The following is a 9269-nucleotide window of genomic DNA, read 5'->3' on the forward strand; positions in this document are numbered from 1 at the left end:
GATAGGAAATGTTCAGGGGGAGGGGGAAATGGGGGGGTCGAGGAGGGTCAGTTGACGAGGAGTGATAAATCTCCCTATTTTCATCTGAGCAATATTGGAGGGTATGTGACCTCCATGTGGGCTTTCCGTAGGCATCCGGTTGGCCAATGTGATACCAGGAAACTGGATTAGATTTTGGTCTAATCTTCTTCTGTTCAGATTCAGACCACAGACCACAGGTTCTCCTCCCTCCCTCCCCTAGAGAACTCCAGTAGCAAAGGTCCAGGAAGGTCCTCTTAGGAGTTTTCCCATCTCTGTATACCAAGGTGAATGTTTCTGTGCCCTGAGGCGAGAATACAGCTCCACTGAGATGAGTTCCTTCCAGGAAGCAACCAGGTATGCTTTCCCACAAGGCTGTTATCCTACACCTATACCTTCATGTGCCTCTTGAATCAAATGCAGTGCCCCTTTTGATGCTCTTTCCCCCCATCCACTCAAAGAAGCATTTAATGCATTTTCCGATAAGAGCGCTACTTCTTGTTTGCTGCTATTATTCACACACTCCATGTGTGATCCCTGAAGGACTTATTAGCTAAGTTCTCTCAGTGCACCTTTGCCTCTTTCTAGGTCTCTATGGTTTCTGACTTGCCCTCTGCATACACCTTAGACACAACTCGGAGAGTGAGCAACTCGCCAAAAGGCTCCATCAAGGAATGGAAATATTAGATGAGACACAAAAAGCTCAATATTTAAGATTGCTCATCTTTATTTCCCACAGGGCCCTTGCACAGCTTGGATCTTATGCTTATTGGCAATTGTTCCCGTACCCAGTTTTGCAATGCCAATTATTTGGTGCTGAACTTCTCCATAGTGGGTCTGCCCAGAGGAAAGGTTTCATTCCCCATAGCTTTGTGTTTGGGCTCCAAAACATACTGCAGACTCAACACCGTTTGGAAAGCCATCGAGCCTGGAAAAGTAAGAAGCCAAACTTTCCTGAAGAAATGATAACATTTTTCAACCTTCCCAGGAGCTGAGTGTGGTTTTTCGTGGAGGTTAGATGAGTTTCAACGTTGTTAGCAGACTTGGCTTTTCGAGATATATAAGCACCAGAGATTTAAAAAACAAGTGAGTCAAGTGAACAGCCCCTCACTCAGTTCTGCTTCTTACCCTACATTTTAAAAGTATGCACTATTTGGCATTTCACCTTTGACTTAATTCTAGATTTCAGTGTTGATCGCCTTCGGGTTGTTTTTCCTTTATCCCCCACAACCTGACTTCGATTGCCGCTGGCACTCTTCTAAGACTTTCTTGCTTCTTTTCCTTATTACTCGTTGAACCTCCTTACTGGAATTGGCAAAAAGTAAAGGGGAGACCATCTAAACACATACTTGTGTTAGAGGCATTAGCAGAGGGATACCAGGAAGTGTGTGGCCTTAGGAGCAATCGTAGCTGAACAAATTTCAGTGCTGGAAATGCGTTAAACTACAGAACAATTGCATCTTGCATGGAGGTTCCAAGGGTTTTCCACGCATACATACACAAAACCCCATATTTTCAAACTGCCCCCTTGGAACTGCCCCCATACAAGTATCTGTAGTACCTTTCCAGAGTCAGCGGGCTGAGCAGGCCTTGCCAGATAAGCAAGGCAGAGTGCTTAGGGAAGCTTTTAATGTTTGATGTTTTATTGTGTTTTTAATATTCTGTTGGGGAGCCGCCCAGAGTGGCTGGGGAAACCCAGCCAGATGGGTGGAGTATAAATAATAAACTCTCTTTTTCTTTTTCTTCTTCTTCTTCCTCCTCTTCTTCTTCTACTACTACTACTTCCTCTTCCTCTTCTTCAAAGCTCTTTTCACTCCGGGATAACCTTCCATGCATTTAATTTGTGCCATTTTGACTGGTCAGCCTTCAACTGCACACAACTGAAATCACACAAATTAAATGGTCACAAGACGCAATTGTGCTACATGGGCCTGTATATACGCAACCCTATAGATGTCTACTCAGAAGCATGGGTGTAGCCTGGATTTGTGTTAGGTGGGGACGGGACTCCCTCCTGTTCTCATCCTCTGGCTCTATTGCTCACTCAGGTTGTCACTTGTGTCATTAGAATGCGCCACAACATCATCCAAGTGATGTCAGCGAGCATGTCAATTTCAAATATTCTGATTATTTCTACTTTTGGTAAAGTATTTTTGCTTACTTGATGGGGGCAGGGGAGACAATACACACACCCCCATACACAGAAGTAAGTTTCCATGACATTGAAAGGCAACCACCTAATTCTGAAGAATTCAAAGAGGCATGATCCTTTCAATGGCTTCATATTTCATCAAGCACCTTTCTTTGGTGAGTGCTATTCTGTTCCCAGGACAGCCTTTGCCAACCTGGTGGTCTTTCGATGTGTTTGGACTACAGCTCCCATCAGTCAGCACACCTGAGGACAGTGGTTTACTCCACAGAGCTTCAGTTCTCAGCACCCTTAACAAACTACCATGTCCAGGATTCTTTGGAGGATGGTGAAGCCATGACTTTTAAAGTGGAATAAGAGTATTTTAAATGCATGGCGTGGATGTGACCTTAGATTTCTGAACCCTAAGGTAAATATTATGAATTAAATATCCCATGGCTAAGGCAAAATTTGGGTGCAGATCAAGGCCAACGTAAGTGACTGCAATTTCTGGTGCATCTTATTATAGCCAATATATCTTTTGAGTTCTCATGGGTGTCACATTATCTCACATTATTTTTTCCCCAGTCTGCAATTCACTGTTTGTTTTCAGCATGTTATTGATGATGATTTCCCACCACCAACAGAAAAGAATAGCGTGGAATCACTTAACAATAATGCAGTTAATTAAGTTGTTTGATTTGGGCACAACTAACAGCCAGTTCGGGATATGGGTGGCGCTGTGGGTAAAAGCCTCAGCGCCTAGGGCTTGCCGATCGAAAGGTCGGCGGTTCGAATCCCCGCGGCGGGGTGCGCTCCCGTTGCTCGGTCCCAGCGCCTGCCAACCTAGCAGTTCAAAAGCACTCCCAGGTGCAAGTAGATAAATAGGTACCGCTTACTAGCAGGAAGGTAAACGGCGTTTCCGTGTGCGGCTCTGGCTCGCCAGAGCAGCGATGTCATGCTGGCCATGTGACCCGGAAGTGTCTCCGGACAGCGCTGGCCCCCGGCCTCTTGAGTGAGATGGGCACACAACCCTAGAGTCTGTCAAGACTGGCCCGTACGGGCAGGGGTACCTTTACCTTTACTTTAACAGCCAGTTCAATAAAGTTGTTTTTGCAGAATCTGAACTGCAGTAGAATGGAAACGGCACGGCTTGTAGCAGATACAGGGCAGAATGGGAAATGATGTCTTTAGAAATCCATACCAAGGATTACTTTGTGTTGCAATTTTATGTAGAGGCTGCATTTAAATTATATCTGATTACATCACATATGGTTGTGAGGGCACAAGTAGTGGTGATAAGTCACTGTAACTCCAAGCTAGCTTCAGCAAAAATAGCAAACTGTTCTTTAAGCCTTCTAGCTTCCTTGGGATCAACTATCTGCTCTGAACCTTGGTCTTTGCCCTGGGCTTAGCTCTGTTACATTGTTACCTGTAAAATTTGCTTGTATTTGTATATGTGCCATGCTATTTGCTATGAACCATTAGGCAAACCCTTTGGTGTGAGCCTTATGCCACAACAGCTCCTCCACATACTTCAGACACTTCTCAATTATCATCTGACAGCGTGAGGAGGATAATTCATGGTAACATCGATACCATGTTTTCTGGACCCATTGTCTGCTGTGTGCTACTACTCTTATCAGGAGAAGTGCATATATGTTAATTATCAATCTGTACGCTAATGATCATAGCTAGAATCCTGGCAGATTTATCAAGATTTTGGAACAATAAAATAAGTATAAATGTTTAACCAGCAAGTGAAACATTAACCATTTGATGGACGATAACTTTCGTTGCCACTTTTGGCCAAATTCCAGAACATGGGTGCCTTGAGAACAGTTTGTTTCAGTGGGATTTAAGTGTCCGCAAGTGTGCAATGGGCTACTGCATTTTCTAAAGACTGTTTTAATCCTCCCCTTTTAAAAAAAATTGGGGCAAGAGTTAAAAAGCAAATGTTTTCTTTTACCGAACTCCTGGTTTTGTGCCTTAGGCCTGTCTCATACCCTTTGTTTTGTCTTCTGAGGCCAATGTCCACCTTAGCCAATGGTGATATATTATAATAGAGTAAAGATAAAAGTTTTATGTTTCTGGAGATAGGCAGCTCCTGCTTTACTTTGGAGCACAATGCTGGCCCAACATTTCATCAATGAAAGCAGATTTTAATTTTTGCTTTCCCTCTCCTAGTCAGGTTTTCCCAAGTGACCAGACTGTCCATAGGCCTGGACTGAGTCTGAAACAGACCATCTAGAAACCCTCTGAAAAGCTTCACTGGTTGGCAACTTGATTCTGCAGACAATACAAAATACTCTGGCAGAAGGAACTGAGAAGACCATCCTGTTGATTGCAAAGCATATTGTGAGGAACCCTTTTATTATTGATGTTCAGTCCTTGCCAGAGCTTCCCCAAGAGGAGTTTTTGGAGCTCAAATATGATTCAAATTGCCAAAGATGATATCAACCAATTCACTCTGGTAAAGTTTTGGCTGAAATATCTCCCCGTATACTCCAGAACAGGAGAGTAGGCTCTGGACATCATTATGCCATTTTCCTCCATATCCCTTTGCGAAACTGGTTTTTCTGCTATTCTGGCTATTCAAACAAAGCAGTGCAACAGACTGGGTATTAAAAGTGACCTAAGATTTCTTTAGTGATGCCCAGCATCCAAAATCTTGTGACAAGCGCGCAACTTCAATGCTCACATTCAAAATGACTGAAGTAGACTCTTAGAATGTTTAAATTCAATGTAGATTTTTTGAAGATCTGAATAAAGTATATATATTTAAAATTATAAATACATTGATTCATTTTGATCATTAAGCAAGTCACAATATCATTAAAAGTCACAATATTTCAAACCTGTTGAAAATCCAAATAAAATAATTAGAGGGGCCAGGTTTGAAAGGGGACGTGGGAATTTTACATCAGTTGAAATGGGTTTAAAAGATCAAGAAACACTGGCCTGATGTATGGGACAAGATTTCAGCATCCTTTCTTGTCTCGTAAGAATCAGTGGAGGAAGTGCACTCCATTGACTTGAACAAGACAAGGGTAAAACAATTTGCTAGTGGCATCAGAAATCCCAAGAGGCCTCAAGCAGGTACTATGTGACCATAGGTTGTGTGATGTCTTCAACCTTGAAGGTAAAGAAAAACAGTACAATCCTATACATGACAATAGGACTTACTCCCAGGTGGGTATAGAATTGCATCTAAAAATGCTTATCCCTTCCTGCAAGTGTAATGCAGAAGCTCTAGGAGGCATGATGCTATTTTTGTTGGAGAACTGTCTGCATTAGTTCATTGACCATGCTACCCACTCGATGACTGGCTATAGTTGGCAAATAGCTACTGACTGCTTTTTAACTGGGGACATGTGAGGAGAGGAAGTTCAAGGAACCTCACGTCAGTGACAGGGCATTGCACACAGGGAGCCCTAGGTTCAATCCCTGGCTTCTCCAGTTTAAAACAATCAGATAATAAGAAATGGGGGGGGGGGGGGCAATTCTGCCTGAGCTCTTGCCAGTCAGAGTATATAATACTGGGCTGGGTGGACAAATAGCCTGACCTCATATAAGGCTCCTATGGTCCTAACTTAGGCACACCTCCAAACTGAACAGTTCCTATGCTACAATTTAGGAGACTTGGAGAAGTGTTGCAGGAGTCATCCATCACTCTGCCCTCCCCAGCAACTACCTTAAAGATAAGCAGGACTGCGTGGAAAAATATATTTAAGATATTGCTAGAATTTCTCTCTTGCTGAAGCTGGCATGTTGTGCAGTAAAGAAAATAAGGATTTTTTTAAATGCTGGAAGAAATGGTGGAGATAAGACAAGAGGCAAGATTTACTTATAGCATATTTATTAAGTTTGTTAGTCACTTTATCTTGCCTAAGGCAGCCCAAAAGCAACACACAGCCAACCAAAGGTTACTCGAAAGATTGCTGGCCCTTTCTGGTGGGAGCCAGAATCAAAATGGCAGACAGTGAATGAATGGTGCTATTTCTTGGGGGAATAAGTATTTCCCATAAATTCAACAATGTGTACTGGGACCCAGGAAACCACCAAAGGGAGAAGAGTGCGCACACAAAAAGAAACTCACAGCATAGCAGAATTAAGGAATTCTTTCTTCAAAAAATTAAGGAAACAGGAAACCCCAAGTCGATTCAAGGAAGTGGTAAATTTGAAGAGTGCCCACGGTTTTTCAACCACTGATGCTCTCTGGAGGCAATGAGCCTCATTTCCAATATATTTCAAAAGTATATTCTTGCCTTAGGTGCTTTTGCTATACCAGAACAAAAAACATGCATGAAATCCCTTTGAGGAAGGCATATGGTTGGGCATTCTTTATAAAGGCTGTATACGCTTCCGACAATTAAAGCACATCTCCCTCTTCACTGCAAGACTCCTGTGAACTGTAGTTTAACCCAACAGAGCTACAACACCCAGCACCACGCTTAACAAACTACACTTCCCAGAATTATTGTACGTGGGAAATGCACTTTAAATGTATGGTGTACATGCAGTACAGATAAACTAGAGCTTTCTAGCACCAGCTTACAGCCCGCCTCTTCCTTTGCTTTGCTAGAAAATACAAGATCCCGTAACAGAAGCACTTTCCCTGGCAAATACGTCTCAATTCCCTGCAACAAAGAACCACTGTGTGTTTCTCATGCAAAACAAACAAACAAGAGAAAAGTCTGGAAAGCCTTAAGCGAAATATCATTTTGATGCTACCTACCTACTGCCAAGCAAACTGTTTTGAGAAATTCAGCCTTAGCGATCTGGTCCCAAATCTGCCACAAACAAACACACACGTCTTATGTCGGCAGCAAATTCCGCTGAATCAATGGGCTTTTCTTCCAAATAATTTGTTTAGGATTGAAGTGTAAATCGAGGAATCTGTGATCATTACGTTCCCAAGGATCATCTAGTTCAACCCCCTGCAATGCAGGAATCTCAACTAAAGCACCCAAGACAGATGCCCATCCAAACTCTGCTTGAAAACCTCCAAGGAAGAAGAGTCCACCACCTTCCGAGGGAGTCTGTTTGTTCCACTGTCAAACAGCTCTTATTGTAAGGTGGCTCTTCCTGGGGTTTAGTTGGAATCTCCTTTCTTGTAACTTGAACCCGTTGGTTAGGGTCCTGCGCTGCAGAGCAGGAAAAAACAAACTTTCTCCATCCTCTATGTGACAGCCCTTAAGATATTTGAATATGGCTATTATATCTCCTCTCTACCAGGCTAAACATACCCTGTTCCCTCAACTGTTCATCATAAGGCTTGGAAATAGCTATGAAATACAACTTATTATGTTAGGATTTAAGGTGCAGCTATTTATAGACACGTGTTGGATCCAGCCCTTAAATAGGTGACAGAACCTTGTCTTCCATAGGATGGTGGGCATACTTGGATGGATCAAGACGTTGCCTGCTATCCGATACGTACTCACTTAACTGGGAGCAAACACCATTGAGCTTAATGGGACTTATTTCTAAGTAGACATATATAGGATTACACTGCAAGTTAGTTGCATTTAGGCCTCATTGAAATCAATGTGAAAAACTACTCAGGACTTAACAAGACCCACTGGGAACTAACCACAACTCATTTGCAGTGCAGCCTTATGCATTTTTACTCAGAATTCACAGCATGTAGCCCATATTTCTGGAATTTGGGACTACTTTGGTTTTCAAGAGATACCACCCCCATTCACTGGTAGAAGAGAACACATTAAGTGCATTTATCTACCCAATCCCCAAAGATGGTCACTGTTCAGTGCTATATAAGTTTTTAAAAGCCCACTGCATGTCTAACCACTCACTGAAGAACAGTTTGCATAAAACAAAGTCAGTTGGGACAATGAGTTGGATTTAAATATGGCCCTCCATTCACAAAAAAGCCGCTTCCATGAACAAAAGGAGCTTGAGACCAATAAAAAGGAGTTTTTGCTTATCTATTCCCCTTGCAACTCATACCACCTACCATACTTTTCAAGGCCTGCTACAACCCTCTGGAGGTTTTTGGAATATGCAAAAAGAGTGAGTCAAAACCTGAGAGCAGAATTCTACTTATGGAACTCTGGATCCAATCCAGCACCTACAAGGTATTGACATTGTATCTGTTCATGAAATATCTACTAATATTGGTGCACATACTATGAATACCTTGGAGGCAAGCTATTTCTGTGTGCTCTTTTACCTTGAGATAATTTGTGGGTCTTAGCATTCTTTCTGTATTTGTTGACCATTCAGAAAAAGTAGATTCTTTGCTGGACTGCAAAAAATTAAAATTAAAAAAATCATCAACATGCTCATTCATTGGTGGTTGGTTGATCAGTAGTGTAATACTGATCTTTCAACATCAGAAAATCCAGATGTTGCTTATAATAGTATGGATATGATAGGGCTATGGAACATGGAAGAAACCTTTGTCCCACTTGATTTATGGTCAATATTGTCATATACAAGCAGTCAGGGTCATTTCACTAGATAATTTCTTCCTTCTGAGTTTTCACACTGGCACAGATGAGATTTCCAAAACACACATTGATTACCGGTATATTGACAGGCAAAGGTTATATAACGTCCCCACAATTTATTTCTGTCTTTCCATATATTGGAAGTCCCAAGTACACAGAGATTCCCTGCAGATCTCACTATACTTTCAATTGGCTTATGACTGGTGTTTGCCCCCCCCAAAAAAAACACCCAATAAACTGTGGTATGATAATCCATCGTTTTTGACACAAGTCGTAATCATTTTCACTGCAACAAGCAGTGCTTGGGGTAAAGATTTTATCTGACAATTCTTCTCAAACAGCCAATTAAAAGTGCTGATAAGGCCCACTATTTCATGTCCAATCTTTCTTGCAAACTGGTGCATCTTCATCCTAATCTTCTCTAAAAGCTTGTTTGTCATAAACCAATAAACACTGCCTTCCTCAAAATGTCACCACCATCAATGGAAAGTATACAATTCCTTCACAGTCTGGAAATGTGTATATACAATATCCAATTCAGTAGTTGTATAAACCACGCTTTATTATTATTTTACATTTTTATCCCACACTTCCTCCAATGAGGCTACATAATTCTTCTCCCTCACCCATTTTCCCCCACAACCCTG

This window comes from Podarcis muralis, chromosome 8, assembly GCF_964188315.1.
Source record: "Podarcis muralis chromosome 8, rPodMur119.hap1.1, whole genome shotgun sequence".
Classification (NCBI taxonomy): Eukaryota; Metazoa; Chordata; class Lepidosauria; order Squamata; family Lacertidae; genus Podarcis; species Podarcis muralis.